Genomic DNA, 15,092 nt, shown 5'->3' on the forward strand with positions numbered 1-15,092 from the left:
GGGATCCACATCCGGGCTTACATTTATAAATATGATGATCGTAAAAGCAGGCATTACCATTCGATGAGACGAAGAAGTCCTTTTCGTAGATTCTCCAACAGGAGAATACGGGTAGGAGAGAACCTTATTGCGCAGCAAAAGCGGCGAAATTGATGGCGACGCTCCGCGCTGGGGTGGAAATTTTACGGATCGCACCAGGCGCAATCTAAAGGGAATAATTAATGCTCGCTCCGTAGCCGTGAGCTTATCGAACCGCCGTGATATTCGTCCGACTTGTGACTGATTCGCTCGTTACTTTAAAAATACGGCCTCCGAAGAACTTACTGCAAAATGCTTCCGCTAATACTTTAATGCCGAAGTATATACTTCTTGATCAATCGTGAAAAAAAGATTTCCGGATTCTGGTCTGTTTATTTATAATAATAAATTCCCTTGCAAATTATCCTTTACATCGAGAATTGGGTATACTCTCTATATTAACGATATGTGATCAATTAATTTTGTTAATTTTTAATTCCGTTACTGTGATTTGTTAGAAACGCGCAGTTAACTACCGGATTTTGGATACAATGAAACCTAATCTAGTGAAGATAACGGAAGAAATAATAGAAAACTAAAACGCTAAATCGTTTCAACAAATGAATTTTAATGGATATAAACTATGGTAAATAGAATCTGTTAAATTGCACGGTATTTTTCAAAAATTATGATAATTATCACATCATGTAATACCATTCTATGTCTGCTATAACATACGTCGAATTACAATTATAATCTTAATCTTATAATAATAAGCAGCATTATCGTGTATCGCAAACGCGCAATAAATCATCGACAAACGTTCGTTGAACTATAATCAGTGTTCATTAGCTGCTAGGAAAGCGCAATTCCACGGGGTTTCTCCTATGGGGAGATCTTTTCAATAACTCTTGGTCGGTCCTGGTAATTGGTGGCTGGTGATATCTCTCGTGGCTCCACTCTTCCTTCTTTCCTTACCCCGTAGCCCTTCGCACAATGTCGTATATAACAATATACCAGACTGTCTCGCCCTGACCACTATAGATAGAGAAACATTAAGTGTCCTGGGCACAAGCACGCGCCCCCAACACACAGCCGTCGCAAAAGGGCAACGGATAGAAAGCTACGTATCGTCGACAACTACGGGGGATGTTGAAGGAACGGGTCAGAGACGGTTTGTATTGCAGCCACATTGGCTACCGATGTTCGCCCTTCTTTCCTTCTCTGTCTTCTCGACATTCTCCAACCAGTAGCTCTCATGTCCACGATGCTACGAGAAAACAAATTTACATGTAATTTAAGGAAATGCGATATGGTGTCAGTAAGTGCGAGTATCGTTTACAATTAATCTGTATAATATGTATAATATGTATCTGTATAATAATATTTTTAAACGTTCATTGCTGAATATTTAGGGAGGAAAAAATTATTACAAATTTCATCGAACCAGAAATTCAAAGATAAAACATATGACGGTAGGATATTGAAAGAGATGAAGATAATATGAAATCGAAATATAGAGGATATATAGATGAAAGAAGACACTATGCAAGAGAGATTAATATATCGGATATAATTTTAATAAAGCAAATTTTCTGCTACAGAATTTTTCATTCAGAATATTTTGGAATATTTGTTTGGTAAAAAACATTTTAGCTGAAAAATATTGAACCTATAGATTTTATTATGGAACAGTAGGGCACAATGAAAACTTGAGAGCCACTGTTGGAAAAACAGTGGATTGAACAGGGTATAGCAATGGACAGGGGTTCAGATGGACGCACACTGGGTCATAAACGTTTATATTGCGCTCAGTACGCCAGTAATGCCGATATTGGCAAGTTATTGGTCCCTTCCTCGGACCCACGCCGAATCCACCCACCAACCACATAGTAACCGCAAGTTGAAACGTAGCTCCGATAATCCGGAAAAGTATCGCTAGTCGAACAGTGCGAAAAGTTTAATTGGAAACATCAGGGAAAGCCAAACTGCCAAACGGATAGAGAGGCAGAACCAGGTTGTTCGAACTGGTAGATTAACTAAGGCTGTGGATATCTTTCGTATTTTTATTAACGGAAAATGTTTTATAACTGATGCGGAACCGACTATGTAGTGAAATGGATCAACGAATACATATACACATGGGATTTTAAGGGAGACGACAACAATTATTATTTATACAGTAGTAAGAGTTGAAAGTTACGTGATTTTAATATTTATTATAGTTAAAACATATGATCTTAGAGGTCAACATTAAATTATAAGGATACTACATATTTTTTCAGACGCATCGTTTCTAAAATTATTTTAAGATTGAAATAACTTAGATAGTTATGCATACGTGTTGAAATCCAAATACCATTGTATCATGCACAAGTATCGGATAATTAGAAAATTACGCATTATAATAGAAGACAGAGCTTAATAGAAACTTGGTTAAAAACTGCTACTATTTAAAAATGTAATTTTGTCATCGACTATCAATTACCATTAAGCCACAATGAGAGACATAATTCCTAGGTATTTACAGATAGATTCTCGTTAGCAATTCTTTAAAAAGCAATCTCACGCGCGAACACACTCCCCGTGCGAAAGGAAGCGGAGCAATCGTGAGAGCAACGACGGCAGGAAACGAATCCTCTTTTCCGGCGATACTTTCTAGACCCAATCAACTGATATCGCGAGCTTAAGCCCTCCAAGAACCGCAACTCCTGATACGGCGGGTAGTTCGGCGGGTGGTCGGGGCGGTCTGATCACGAGTTAGTGGTTCGAGATGGCGAGGAAAGACCGTGGAAGTAAGAGAAGCCCAAGCCGACTTTATGTCGGGACGTAAGCCGGTTATAGGCGCTGCCGATGTTATTTGATGGCCAAATGCACTCCAACAGCGTGAAGCAACCTAAACTTCCCCACCCTCTATCCGATCTCTATCGTCCGGTCAGCATTTTCCGGGCACCTTCATCCTGGCCCATCACCGCCAAGAAAAACTCAGTATATCAACTTTTTAAGAAGATCCTCCTGTTTCGCGTTCCGTACTTTGACCCTGTCCCTGGCGTATATTTGCAAGATTCGTTGTGACGACGACTAATAACAAAGAAAATTGAGATGGTCATTCGAAAGGGGTAAGGGCTAATCAAATTTCTAGAAACTTTCTTAGAATCACGCGCTGAAATGTGGAAACAAGAATATGATACATTCTTGTAAATAGAAAATACGTATTCACCATGTTGAAACTATTTAACAATTGTTAGATTTGAGACATCAATATAAAGTGCGAATGAACGAGTATGTTCATGTACGTGTCTGTATTTATTGGCGAATATATCAGAAAGGAAGAAATAGATAGAAGGGAGCAACGCGAAGAGGGTGCGAGCAAAAATGGGCGCGCCGCGTGAAGTGGCAAACCTGGAAATATCAAAGAGCCATCGATAGACAATCGTGCAACAGGAGGACAAAGGAGAATCCGGCAGACAAAGGGAGATGGTGGCGGAGAAAAGAGATCCACCTACCTCTCCAGCAACTAGCAGGAGGCTCGTGCTTGGGCGAGCATAAAACGCGCCGCACATTTTCCACCCCCCGCGTATTAATACCTAACCGCGGCCGCAAAACTTAATGAATTCTTTAGCGAGATCAAAAAGAACCTCGGTTGGCCGATACGGCAAGCGGCATGGGAGCGTTTCCTTCTCTCTCTCTCTCTCTCTCTCTCTCTCTCTTTCTGCACTCTTTTTATTTTCTCTTCTTTTTTTGTAGCACGAGGAACGAAATTGAACGGCGATATTCCTGGTACGGTTTAACGACGACGAACACCCCCTGCCTCAGGCCACCCTTACACCCTGTGTCCTGTGTTTCCCTTAACGAGGCACGTTCCACCGAACCCTCGTTCCTCCTCTACCCTCTCCAACGTTCTTCTCGTGGCCGTTCGCAGATACGAGGTGCCGCCGCATTATGCTCGGTTTCATCGCCAGCAACGTCTCACGCATTAATGGATTCCTATAGCGGCCCGGCCGTAATGAACACCCAGTCTACCGTTGGCTGTCTTTTCATCGGGATCCGTTGCGCGTTTGGCGACTTACGTTTCATTGCCGGTGATACGTCCCGATAATGAGGTCGATATTTCGCCGAGGCGCGCGTGGTTAAACGACGGTGCCGCCGGCGTCGAGGGAATTTCACGTTTAGAGACGATAGAAATGGAATATCATTCGCCACGGAAATTCACTCTGTGTTGCACCGGACTCCGAGTCCGCCCATTATTACCTGTCTAGACTCGGGATTTGTGTGATTCCGCGTCAACGGTTCCCGACATACATACGTAACTTAATTTGCAAAAATGTTTTTATTTTAGACATTCTATTCGTTGTACGACACATGCTATATTTATTGTATTTAATTAGGAGAACGTTCGTCGTCACGCGTATGGAAAACACAAAAGATTTCTCGATTTCTGGAAAATATTAAATATTAATTAACACAAAAGATTCTCACAATATTATGCATACCTAATATCTTCTAAATGTTCAAGAGGATTGACAAAGAGGATTTCAAAATCAAGTGGATAATTTCGACGAGGAATTGGTTAACGATAGATTGAATTTTAAAATTGCTCCCCCACAAAAGACAGGAAATACGAAAATATAATTACAGATATATCTCTATTGCTTGCTATATAATTTAGAATAGATAACTCTTCCGATATGTTCAATTTAAAAATATTAACTCATCAATTAAAAGCCCGGTGCGATAATAAATTACTGCAACTCAGAAGTAACCAAAACATTAAGAAATTAGTCGCTATTCGAGAGAATTGTAAACCGGAAAAAGATAACAAGAGAGGTTGTACCAATCTCCTAAATGTTGAACAAAGAGCGGTTATCCGGAGGCTGTGTGAATTGGCCGCGACTGCATGTCTTAAGGTGATTGGAAGTTATGACTCCTAAACCGTGCTTCTGGTCGTCGGAAGACTTCACACAGGTCAGATACCGCCTCGTAAAATGTTATGAGAATTAATGTCACCCTTCGTTGTCCGTCGATGCGATGTCTTCGCCGACCGGTGTGTCCACCCTCGTCGTTCGAGCGTTTCCTCTTGCGACGCTGGCCAACGACGACGTCACCTTGGCGCAAACGTCCCTTTTGGTACGGCCAATTTCGTCGTTGCGGTGACCACAACTTTTGTGGCTAATGGAAAAGTCGATACCCGATTGCTCGACACTGTGGCATTAAGCCATCTCCGCCCCTATCGCTGCTCGGGATCCTTTTAGGCGCCCTTCGGCCGCCTGTTCCGCATTTTACGATTGCTCATCTTTAGTCAAGAGTGAGACAGTTTCTTTCTATTTACCATTCGCCCGGCTTCTCCTAAATCGTACTTCTTCGAGGTTAAATGGTGTTTGATTTGTGTTAGCTAACTGTGTATCACGATTTTTGTATTGAATTTACGTGAGAAATTTTTTGATACAGATATCGCAGATTTTGGTAACGTTCAGAAAATATTCTATAGGCATATTTTGTGAAATTATGAATACTTTGTTTGTAAGCTTCGTGCTACTATGCACTCTACGCTATTATGTAGAATATGTTGTTGAATAATCACTTATATTATAACATGCATATGTATATAATCAGTTAATCATTGTAATAATTCTAAATATAAGATATATTAGGAAAGAAACATCAAAAGACAGAAATTTACAAAGTTTTACAAAGTTAAAAAATCTTGATGAAAGGGAAGAATCTCTAGTTCTGACAATAATCATATAACTTTATAAATGATATACAGAAACCAATCTCATTTTGACACCTGTTAATTTAGAAGATTGAATACTTATTCCTGTATTCAACATGACAATAGGTACAGGAAACGTGACACCAATTGCACCTTCTTTTTTGTATCGAAGCACCCACTTAGCGTGACGTTCGTTTCAGTCATGCGTAGCACCCTTCTCGTTTCGCTTTATCGCATTTCCTTTCGATGTTAAATAATAAATAATCACTCGACTATAAAAAGATCATTGTACTTAGACGTCTATTAAAAATGAATATTCAATTTCTTCGAAATTACCACGGTCTCATCGCGAACATAAATTTAAATATTCTAAACGAAAATAAATTTCTAAATTTCTATTCTTTTGATCGATCGAAGAAAAACGTAATATTTTAATAGCCTGATCTGATGATACGCGGAAACGAAAAGCAGTGCGTCACAATTCGTGATCCTATAAAGATGCCACGCATCGACAATCGTTGGATGAGTGGCCCCTTCCGGTCGCCCACCACCAGTACGATATTAACTAGCTGTGTCGCAGCCGTCAGTTTAGACGATGATTTAGTGGATGCATTGATTGGGTCGATCACAGGCCATATCATCTCGTTTAAAGCCTTCCATCATCGGTGCCACTATTTATAGACCATATACGATCACGACGATCGAATCAATTTTCGTCTCTCTGTTCTCCACTTCACTGTAGTTACTTCAGTGTAGCTGTCTAAACAATATTGGACCGTTTGTTGGCTTGCACGAAGGCCGTAGCAGTTTATTCCTCGTTCCTTCAATTCCTCATGTTCTATTCATAGCTTGCAATCTATTTTCTGCCATGGAGCGTTGAGAAATTTTTATTAAATGAAATACGACACGTAAAATCATTCGATCAGCAATGTTTCAAATGTTACTTTAGCATCTGCATAGTTGCAGACTAGTAGTTGTAGTTGCAGTTGTAGTTAGCTAACATAGTCGTAGCTTGAGAATGATAATCATATTTAAGCAAAAATTATAAAGGATAATAGGATTATAGATCATAAAGGAAATATAAATTATAAATGATGTTATAATTCTTCGTGCAGAAAGATTTGAAAAATTGTACGATTGTCCATTATAAAAAAAAAACAGTCACTAAAACAGTCAGCATGATTATAAGAATTTGAAATAAACGTCGAGTTAGTTTCACAAAGTTAGTTTCATAGAAGAAATTACTTAAAATCGCTTAAGAGCAGTTACATCGAGATTTATCGAGTAATTTTTTCAACTTATTACACGTATTATATAAAGTTCATTTTAGTATTACTTCCGATAGTTTTCCAATATTATCAATATAATTCTGAAATTTCCTTCTTGCTATACTTTACCCGTAAAAATTTGCAACTGTAAGCATTAGAATACTACGTAAGTAGAATAAGACCGAGCTTGTGTAAGCAAAATGTTCGCAACAATTTGTCACATGAAATTTCATAAAATAAATAAATCTTGTCGATAAAGTTACCAATAATACGTATCATTGCCAATTAAAGTCATATTGCAACTCTTCAAACCGCGTCTCGGGTAACTTGAACGAATTAATAGGCACGTAATCGCGGAGCAAACGTTCCCATCGCGACCGAACTCTCGACTAAATTGCCATCAAATTCTTCCTTTGATTTCCGGTACGACACATGTGAAAATCCACGGGTCGATCAAGGGGACAGGTACAAGGATCGTATAACGCGTATAGCGTAAATCAACTGCCAAGCCGCAGAGCTAAATCTCCTTAAGGGGTGGGGAGGATAGGGAGGGGGTAGCAGGATGAACGGGCCACTTCCACGGTAATTAATTAGTCCATCTCGCGAAACCGATGGCGAAACCCTTCGAAATCGTCGGCGAGGAGAAAAAGTTCAAACGATGGTCGCTTCGGCGAAGGGTTAAAGGGTGGAGGAGAGGGGGTGGCGAAAGGGTCGTGGGCCAATTTAATTAGTAGAAAACAAAGGAGGCCCAGGCCTATCGGTATCGGGGACGCGACGTTTCCCATCGAACGCCTCGTACGTAGAATGCCGGAGTACATAAATCGACCACGCCACCCCCTTTGCTTTTTCGCCCGTTCACCCGCTTCTCCTCCCTTTCTCTCTCTTTATTACGCTTCGGTGTGGCTTCAATATTTTCAAATTAGCACGGCGATGATTTTTTCCCCGACACGAGAGAAACAAAGCGTTCTTCGCTCACATTTTAATCAATATGTCAGCACGTCGAGCGTACACCTTCTATCGAACCACCTTCCATAAGCTTTGATTCTCGATAAAAATTAATATTAGAATTCGTGGCTATACACGCGGAAAACATTCCACTCATTGTTTAAATGCTAACAGGGCGCGCTGCTTCTTTTGTGACCTTATTGATTAGCCCTCTTTCGTGGTAATGTATGATACAACGTTGAGAAATGTCTGTACGATGGATTCCATGTGCGGGTTGTTATTGAAATTACTATACACGATGAAGTTACAGACGAGGAAGCAACAAATATGGTAATAATTGAACCTCTCAGAAGCCAAACTGGTCAGTTCCATCCTTTTATCAGTTTTGTTAGAATGTAATCTTAAAGTTAAGATAAATAATCTGTGGAAGACACAATGTTTATGTTGAAATAATATTAGGTAATATTTATTAAACAGAATTACAGAAACCAAATGTATTTAAAATATAAGTGAGTGATATGGTATAATTAACAATGTGTGCAGGTAAAGAATTTATGGATTGTTGACAGTTGGCCAGTTACTCTCAGACTGACTGTAGTGACCCATGGTCCTTTAAAAGATTTTGAACCCCACTCTCTATACAGTAGTGGGTATGACCTGTGTAAGTGTCCTGTTCAAATGCCTGTGTAGGTGTCTGTATAAGACTATTTGTGTCTATATGTATAATATCGTTGTATTCCAACAAGTTTCTTAATTTCATTATATAATTACACGATTGATATCTAATTTTCGAGACACCAAAAGACATAAATACAAAGGAACACTCCATGTAACGTCATGTAACTCGTTTTCCTGTACCGTTTAGTTTACGGAGTTGATCATTGTCACTTGTAAACGGCACGATTGATACTTTGATACTGTGACATTTTCCAACCAATATACAGAAAGCGTTTCAATTTCCAACAATAGAACCTCAGCTTATTTTCATTTCAATAATATCAAATAATTCATGGAAGATCACTTATTCGGTCTTCTCAATTGTTTTTCTTAAAACATAGCCTTCCTTGGCATTGTTATATCGTTGAAAATGAACAGAATACATAGAGAAGTACCATTCGTAAACATTTCCCCCAATTTTTCCCCTTCCCAGTAAATAATGTATTTCACCTCGCTCATCGAAAAAGAAAAAAAAAGGAGAAGGAAAGAAAAAAGAAATGAAAACTTTTCGTGAAATATTTGGTCAACAAATGTAAGGAAGCGGAATGCCGAATCGATTCTGCTCAACTTGCTCGGTTTCCTAAGAGTGGCACTGGGGAGAGGATAAAGAAAGAAGAAAACGCTTGGTTCCAGAGGTAGCTAGGCAAACGCGGCCAATAATCGCTGATAATTTATTAAGGGGGGAATGCTCGCGATCCGGCCTTCTGCCGGGCATCTGCGTTATTTAAGAAAATAAATATTTGATATCCCAAACAAAGGCTCGTCTACGGCGTCTCTGAAGCAGGAAACGGATAGAAGAAGAGGCCGAACCCTTGGTGAGGGGGCAAAAGAGAAGCTGAAAACCTGAGGAAAGAGAAGCAGCCACAGCGGCTAAAAAGTGTCGAGGGTGGGTCGAGAGTCTCGCACAGCCGACGCGGAGGGCTTCAAGGAGAGGGGGTGGCGACTCATTGGCCGTGAAATATGGGGTAAAAGGTTCGATAATTGATTACACAGATTTTTTATGCCGCAAGAAGCCTTAATTCTCGCCGCGCCACCCCTCGATAATTCCGCGTCGGGAAAACCAGCCGACGAGCTTGGAATATCGAGTCCGATGTAAAACGATCTTCCAACCCTCCGGAGAATGTTCCAGTCTGTTGGGCTGCCATAGAAAAAAGCCGAGCCTCTACTTAGCCATTGGAACAAGGAGTGACGTAATCGCTGAGAAAAAATTTGTTTTACTGATCATGATGAAAAGCAACAATGTTTATAACTCGGTTATTCAACAAATTTTCACTATTTGAGTGTGAAAATCTTCGAATCAAGAAGAAATGTTAGTTTTCATTACTCAAAACTCTTTACACGACAAACTATCCTCGCAGATTTTCAATTTAAAAGAATTTCTAATTCCTGTAAATCACCATCTCTCGAATGTTTCTAATTGGTGTATAAAACTAAAAAAGAATTTTCTAGCTGCAAGATTGAGTTTCTCGCATTCTACGCTCGACGATTGGTAGAATCGGACTTCTGTCGAAGTAAATCCGAAGAGTTTTCAACGGCATTCGTGGTCCGCGCTTCGCGCGTCAATTATTCACGAGGTACTCGTTGCTCGGCCACTCAAGCGAGCCTCGAACGTGCGAAAGGGTCCTCGTTCGTTATAGAGAGGGTGAAAAAGAGGGTGGGAAGAGGTGTTCTCTTTGACACAGCATTGATATAATATTAATCTAAGCGAGCAAAACTCAAAGGACAACCGTCTGTCTCGTAACGAGTCCTTGTTCCCTGGCGTACGAACTCATGGTAATACAGAAAGCCGCGTATCACAAAAGAGAATACGTGGCTGCGAAAACAAAATGAATACTGCGCGCGAGCTTTCCTGCGTTTAGACGTCGAGCTATGTACGAACGAAGTAACACCACATCTCAACAGTATCAACGGTGCAATGAGAGAGCAAATTATTGAGGCCATTACGTTCGGGTAAAAATGGAGGATTCTGTTTAAAGGAAAAAAGAAGATCAATATCGAAGCTCTTTACAGTTAGACGAATAATGCTTGATCCTTTACGATGCTGTTTAGTAGTAAAAAAAAAAAAAAAAATTGCACCCTTAAAGTATTTCATATTATTCAATATTTAGATATTTTATATTTACTTACATTTTATAACGAAATTTAAACAAGATCTAAAATTTCTATCGTTCGAATAATTCTTATTATTGGAGGTTAAAATTATTAATCAGCTATTTTCTAATTACATAAAGCTATTGTCCATTAGTTTGTCAACCACAGAAATGAATAAGTTATCGAATTGAAAGTTTTTCGTAATTTCTCACCAAACATTAAAAATGGACTCTCGTATCTCGATTAATTTAGTTGTATGCTGTATCGAAACCTTCTACTTCGAGAGAATAATATTTTTAAACTTGTAAATTTAATTCCATCGATTCTGTATATGTAGGTAGAGAATTATTTACAGGCTCGAAATAAAGATATTAAGGGAAGAAGATAGCAGGCGACGCAAAAGCATCGTTGAAATACGCTGAACGCACGCGAGCGTTCCTTTGAACGCGCACTTGATGGCATCAGAAGTAGTTTTCAAGCTCTTTGTCGTCAATTGTCGTCCTTGGAACCGGTGACAGGTAGCTTTGGTTTTCCTCGAATAGGTTGGCTGTTCCGCGTCGACTTCAAGTTCTACCTGAGTCGGAGAAAACGAACAGCGTGTAAAGTAATCTGCGCGCCACGGTTTTTCCTCCCCCGACATTTTGCCGCTTGTTTTTCCGACTCTGCCACGTGAGTCTGCATGCGTGCACTCTAGTCTCGACTCAAGTCGTGACGTTTGTTTTTATGCTTACTTTACCGCGTTGAAAAAACATCGGAAAGTGGCTGCCGGGACGGCAGCGTCGAAAACCACCCCCGTGAAGGGGTTGCACGAGAAACAGGGGCTGAGATTTTTCTTCGCATTGTCACCGCGTCGAGTTATTTGCTTCTAGCGCCGCTTTGATTGTTCGTAATTGGGCAAGTTAATTACGAACCGGGAAAAGGCGAGATGATTCGTTGCTTTCCGAAAGACCAACCAATCTCGCTTCATCCGGCTGAATTACTCTTTTTATGGAAAAAAGAAATACGAGGTGATACGTTGATGATCATTACAACTCATTAACTATCATAATCAGTAAAAACGAAAGTTTCTTTACAGTTATCAAAAATATATGAATTCTTTTAGAAAGATTGATCTTGTTGGAAAAACAAGCAAAGATTCTGAAAAAGTCAACTTTCATGGAGATATTGGATGTCTTATTTTAAATCAAACCTGTAGATTATTTCCTCTGCTGTTGACGAATTTCGAGATTTCCAACTTGACATATAACAAATTGTACAATATTCGTTAGAAATAAGTGCTAACTTAACTTAATACTCATAATTTCAGTCAAAGGATATGCAATATCACTTATTGAAACTATAGAAAATGTTTTGTCGCTCAATTATCCCACTGAAGCTTCTAAAAATTTCCTGTCTCTAAGAATGCGTAAATTCTGTACGAGCAAAATTAAGCTTTAAGAAGATTTACAAATCTTCTAACAATAAAAATTCCAAGTACAAAAAGCGGATGATTAATTAGAATTAATTTAAATGAATAACAAGTATCTGGTTGATAAATGAATAAATCGTTAAATTATCGATAAATTCCCTGGTACCGTTTATGAGCTTTCAACGATGTTTACTTCTGTACTAAATGCCACGAGAACTTTTCATTAATACCCGAATGAATAAATGCCACCGTGTCTACCCCTCCTTAAATTCTTAATGCAGCAAGCCCGGCGGAAAGTACTCCGGGGCTTCCAAAATATCTTCAAGAAGTTTAAAGTCTTCCCTCGATAGTATGTAAATATTGTATGTAAAGCGCGACATCAAAGGGATTCTTCCGTAGTATAATGCCTTAAATTTCGCTGCGAGGAGAGATTAAGGAACAACGGGAGGGCGAGGATATTACAGACGCGTGTAACGTGGAAATGTCCATTCTTCGACATCCAGAGATTCATTACATCTACCCTCTAACCATCCCTAAACTACTCTATTTCCGATTCCTTCCCTCTTTGTAAAGCAACTGGAAAGATAATATTCTCACATACACATTTCTTCATTAAGTATGGAAAATATATTTCTTATTCTAATGTTAATCTTCACCGCTCCAATATGACGTTTTCATGTATAAAGAAAGAATGAAAAGAGAAAGGAAGCTATGGTATAAATAAATTGGCAAATATTTGCAATTTTTTCCTTTCGAAAAAAGAACTTTTGGTATCGGAAAAATAAACGTGTTTCGAAGTTAGTAGTTGATCGCTTCAAAAAAATTCCTAGCTAAGTAAGAAAAAACTGAAATCACCGCATAACAATTTTTCTGGGAACCTCCATTACAATACGACATCGAATAGTAAAGAATACTTCAAACGCAGTTTCACGAATCGAGGAATTCCTGATGAATATTCAAGAATCTTGCCGGACATGTAATTGTCAAAAGGACGAGGATGGTCAAACACGCAAAGGAAGAACAGAGTTCGACGAGCGGCAAAGAGACCACAAAATCTCTGCTGGCATTCGTGCCAGGACGTTCGCGAAAACTTTGTTACATTTTTGGTCAGCTCCACGACATACGCCGGCCGAATAAGCCGGATCAAAGGGACAAGCATGAACGTAACAAGAGGTTGAAAAAGAGGTGTAAACGAAAGAGAAGCAACGTCGCATTCCTTCTGCGCTCTCCTGTAAAAATTCGTAAAAATCCTTTGACTTAGCAAGGACATCTAGAACGTCCGAGGATAATTGATATAGCGAGATATTATTATAAAAATAGAAGAGAAGTATAAAACGCACAATAAAAATACTTTGGCGAAATCAGAAGGTATGAAAGCTTTTCAGTTATTATACCCTTTTCTTTACTTTTGTCTTCGTCCCGAGCATACAACTCAACTTCCACATATGTCAATTTTCTAGATGACACATCCCAAGAACTGTCAGTTCACGGATAACAGCAAAAATTTACTCTAAAGGCGAGCTATTCGCTAGAAATTGAGTGGTATTTTCGAATTTTTCGAATTTCGTCGTTTAAAAACTTTTCTCTTCTCAAATGTGTCACTTTTCTAACGGACGATATAATTACTCCAACTTCATAGCTGCCTAGAACACACACAGATATTCGATAAGTAAACTTCTTTGAAACCCCAGAGAAAATAGTTTTCGCAACCTACGCATACTCTAGACAGTACACCGTATCAAATGGATAAAGCAGTCCGGAACAAAGTCCCTCGCCATTGAATGCGCACAAAGTGAAACACGTAAAAGCACAATCGTGCTCAATAAGAAGGACATCAAGAAACAGGTTGGCGAGAGAAAAAATAATTGCAAACGTGAAAAGGGAAGTTTCATCTCGCGACTTGGTCCAACCGTGTGTGTTCCCTCCTTAGGAGTGGGGAACAAGGTGGTGGAAAGCGAAGAAAAAGAGCCGAAAAGCGTGGCTACAGGAGGGAAACAGAGGGAAAGAGTGGCAGGAATGAAGAGTCGACGCAAGCTGCCTCGCGCTAAACCACAGAGGAAACAAAAGGTGCCGCCGGCGAATTAAGAACGATATTTTAACGCACGACTTAATTGCATTAAACTGGGGGACCGAGTGGAAGGAACCGAGTAACAGGAAAAGACAGAGAAAGTGAAGAACGGGGGGGGGGGGGATAAAGAAAAAGGAAAAAGTGGTGAGGGGACGAGTGAGTTGGAAGAAGGCTGTCAAGAAAAAAATAAGAAAACAGGAGGTTGGAGGGGGCGAAAGTGAAGATGGAGGGGAAAGGGACGCGGGTCAACCTTCATGGGTTGTTCTATTTCGCGATTGGATGTGCTCTCTCGTGGTAATACGTCGGATTTTCAAAGTGCTCCTTATTGCAGCGCCGCGGTGCCCTTTGAGCCGAAACAAACAGACTGCTCGCTTTTTTTCGCGAAGTGGCCAGGGCGAGAGGTAGAACGGAAGAAACGGATTATGTTTTAGATTCCAACTGGAAGTTCGAGGTATAAGGAGTGAGAGAAAACGCCGCGGTGCAATAGGAGGCAATGGGGGGAATGGACGACGAAGAGGAAGCGGGCAAACGAGAAAAAAGGAAAAAAGAAAAGGAAGAGAGCCGAAAGGAAAGAGAGAAAGAAAGGGGCGGAGGTACTTCTCGAGACCACGCGAGGTATTCAAGGTAAAAGAGTTTTCTTGTAGTGTTTCTCTGGTTTTTTGCTGAATCCCTCGTACGGGTGCAATGCCTTCGAAAGTCTCTCTGTTGTTTAAACAATGGATCAATGAAGTCTCTCGCTTCATTCGATTCTTTCAGGGATATGGAACACGTACTGTGGAGTGACTTTTGCAAGAAATTAGATGATATTGTCACAGCATGCGGGTTCTATATTGGGAGAATTAAAGAGCTTTAGAGGCGTTCGAG

General features: G+C 39.9%; 1 protein-coding gene across 1 annotated transcript in view; it reads right to left on the reverse strand.

Annotated features, from left to right (window-relative positions):
- Positions 1 to 718: 718 nt before the first annotated feature.
- The window catches only part of LOC138183632 (uncharacterized), a 249,741-nt gene continuing 235,367 nt past the window's right edge, over positions 719 to 15,092 (reverse strand). The window contains exon 6 of the transcript XR_011174106.1: positions 719 to 1,288. The gene's annotated coding sequence lies outside the window, so the exon portion shown is untranslated. The remainder of the gene's footprint in view (positions 1,289 to 15,092) is intronic.

Source organism: Bombus flavifrons, chromosome 9 (genome assembly GCF_040668555.2).
Source record: "Bombus flavifrons isolate JBK064 chromosome 9, iyBomFlav1_principal, whole genome shotgun sequence".
NCBI lineage: Eukaryota > Metazoa > Arthropoda > Insecta > Hymenoptera > Apidae > Bombus > Bombus flavifrons.